Raw genomic sequence first — 3306 nt, forward strand, 5'->3', positions numbered from 1 at the left:
GTGTTTTCGTGGCTTGATTCATTTCCTCCATCCTTGGCAAAAAAGGCTCGCTAAAAGTTTTTACACACCTCTTTCTCTCATTGACTTACAGATTGAGGCTAAGAGTGTTAGAAAGCTTTGGTCCTAATGTCATTCCATATCTGTTTCCCTGTTGGAATAGGTCTTTGACCACCATGAATTTGAAAACTGAACAAAGAAAAATTCTGCCCTTCAGTAGCTTGGGACTGTAGGAGGAACATGAGAATAGCTTCAGATAAGACAGAGTACATTCCTCCTTTGGAACAATTTTGAAAAACTTCAGGATGAGAGAAGGAAAGAACATTGTTCTCTAGGAATTTCATATCCCATAAAATTGTAATGAAGTTTTTTCCATGGTTACTAATGTCATGAGGACGCTAGTGACAAGATTCTGAAGGAATATCATGTCATTCCAATAGTATGTCTTGTATCTTTCACTTGAGTCATTATTTTGACTTGCCAAAAGATCCGACCTCTTGGGCCTTGCTTATTCCTTTCAGACAAAGGTCCTGTAAACCAATAAACTAAATACCAGATCAGTTTTTAATGCACTGATTTTTCTCATGGTTGAATCTGAGCCCTAGAAGATCGAACCTGGAAAATAAAACTAATAGTGTCTGCTTTTTGCTTCTCTCTTTTGACAGCCCACTTAGGAGAGGACTTAGCCCCTATGAAGAAACATTATTTGGCAAATAATCTGATCAATTTCCTTTATGTTCCTGGCAATGAAATGTTAAGGGCCCACCTCAGTGTTACGTCACCTATTATAGTGCAGAGTGCTCGGCAGGAGATTCAATTTTGAACCAAAGATCCAATTTCATGGAAATAAAAAGTCTTACCTAAGTGCATTAAATAGATCTTTAGTAGAGTAGTTAATATCAGTTAAATGCTGGGCTGTCCGAATCATGAATTATCCATTGAGACGTGATTCTGTTTTTCTTCTTTAAATAGCTCAGGTTTTTTTCGAGGCTAGGTCATCCTAATTTCTTTTGGCCATTCAGTCCCGAAATTTCCTGTGTTTTAGAAAGCAATGATGGGAAATGCCATGCTGGGTCAGCAGTTTGTATAAAAGAGGAATTTGGACATGTCAGGTACTTTTATATTTGATTAAGGACTAGCCCAAAGGATGTTCTTGGTCAAGTTATTTTAAGTACAAAGGATACAAGATTGACCTAGCTTCAGTCTTGAATCCTTTGAATGACATGAAAAAAAATACTACTGGTCAGCGAGGTGGTGAGAGACTTGTCCAAACAGAGTAGAGAGAAATAGTTTTTTTCTCAAAACGAAGCTGGTTAGAGTTGAGCTCTGTTGGGTCATAGATGCTGGTTTAGATTCAAGAACCAATCTACTCTCAGACCCACTCGACTCCCATCCGAATGTGAATTTTTTAATATGTTGCTGTTTCTCCGTGTTGATAGGTTAGGTCCTTCGAGAGGCTGCATTTACTAAGGCCTGTCTCCTTTACATTTGCAAGGCCAGGGTCAGAGGTTAAAAAGTCTGGACAAAGAACAATTGGTAAAATGACTCTGGGGCCTCTGAGAATACCAGTAGGCCAGGCCTGCACTAGGGGCTCTCACAGGTTTCTTCTTTGCAGCTGCTGTGACGCAGCTCTTCTCTCCACACGACATGTTCTCACAACAGTGAGGTGGCTCGTCTGAGGTGATGAGGTAACGGAGTAGCACCCAGGGATTGGACTTGGGACTTGTGGGTCCTCAGTGACCGTGGTCTCTGGTGGTCTCTGCTTCCTGTGGAGGAGAGGGCAGACAGAAGAGAAGGAATGAGTGGAGTTGGGAGAAGGGGAGCTTGCCTCTTGCATTTTTACATAATGTTTTGGTTATCAACAGGGGTCTCCTGCCCAGCCTCCTAAAGGAATGTCAGTTATTCCATGTAAACCACAGGAACAGAAATCACCCAATTCCTAGTTGCGGTCTCCCTTGACTTGGTAATGGGATCTTTCCTGCATGCCTCTCCCGGATCCTTGAGGAACTTTGGGTCTGTGTCCAACATTGGCCTCTCAGGCTCACGCTAGACAGGAGCAGGGGGTGGCCTCCAGAGGGGAAAACTGGATTTCCTGAGTGCCATTTGGAGGCCTCCCAGCAGACCACCGCGCCTCATCAGGGGATGTCTGGGCAGTGTGCAAAATGCTGTCCCTGTTTTGATGAACTCTGGAGGAGGAAAGCAGATTTTTCTTTCTGAGGCATCTTCCCAATTTGGGGTTGAGGTCGAGCTGAGATGTCAGTGTTGTTCTGATACTGATGATTCTCCATCCGATAAGTAGAAACTAAGGGAGAAGCCGGAGCAAGGCCCTTTCATCTCAGCAATACTTTCATCACCTCTGAGTGACCTTGAGTGGCGATTTAGAAACATTTTTAATTCTCAAAGGCACTTGGGCAGTCTCTGCCTAATCTTTTTAAGGTGGTCTATAGAAGGATGTCATTTTAATTTTTTTCACACAGTTCTTTTGCTTACTTAAATGCTTTGTCGAAAAAGCACCAGATTTCTTTCTTGAATCCTGTTTGTTTGACCTTTGATAAACTTCGCACTTGGAAAAGTCAGCTTTTTTGGACGTGGTTGCTGCTCATGCTCCCAAGTGCTGAGATTTTTCAGAAAATTTATAAAGACCGTTTTTGTGATTCCTTTTTTAAAGCCTGAGAAGGAGCTCGGAGAGTGGTGGTTGTGCTTTATTGCCACAATTTTGCATCGCAGATTTAAGAGCAGTTGTGGAATGAAATTCATAATTTTAGGAGCAGATAAACACTGGGTCATTAAAAATTAATTTAACAAGGAGTCTTTGTTTTGTGCCTGTTTTTTTTTGAGGGAAAACAGAGTAACCCTTATGACAGATGCCTGGCGGATGTACAAGGCAGAAGGTGACTTGGGACGGCGAAATTTTATTTATCATTCCTGAGCTTCCAGGGAAATGGGAGTTAGAAGAGAACAGGGGCCGGGTGTGGTCGGCCTGTTGCGAAGGGAGCTGTGGGAGTAGGTCTCCCGCAAGCGGTGGGGGGGTGGGGGGGTGGCCAGCTGTGCCCAGCGCCCAAGCGCTGGGTGAGGTTGAAGGAAGCAGTAACAAGCAGCTGGGGAAGGGCTTAAGCACTTGCCAACTTCTGGATTTTTGAACAATTCATGGGGGACGAGGTTACCTGCCATAAAAATGCTGGTAAGTAGGAATTCCCCAAGAACCTTTTCCATAGACCTCTATTTTTTTCTGAAAAGGTAATAAAGGCACATGTCGGGTGGTGGGGAGGGATTTGAAAAAGGTATAGAGGGAAAGAAATGTATCTCGGC

The sequence above is a fragment of the Neomonachus schauinslandi genome, chromosome 9, assembly GCF_002201575.2.
Source record: "Neomonachus schauinslandi chromosome 9, ASM220157v2, whole genome shotgun sequence".
NCBI classification, from domain to species: Eukaryota; Metazoa; Chordata; class Mammalia; order Carnivora; family Phocidae; genus Neomonachus; species Neomonachus schauinslandi.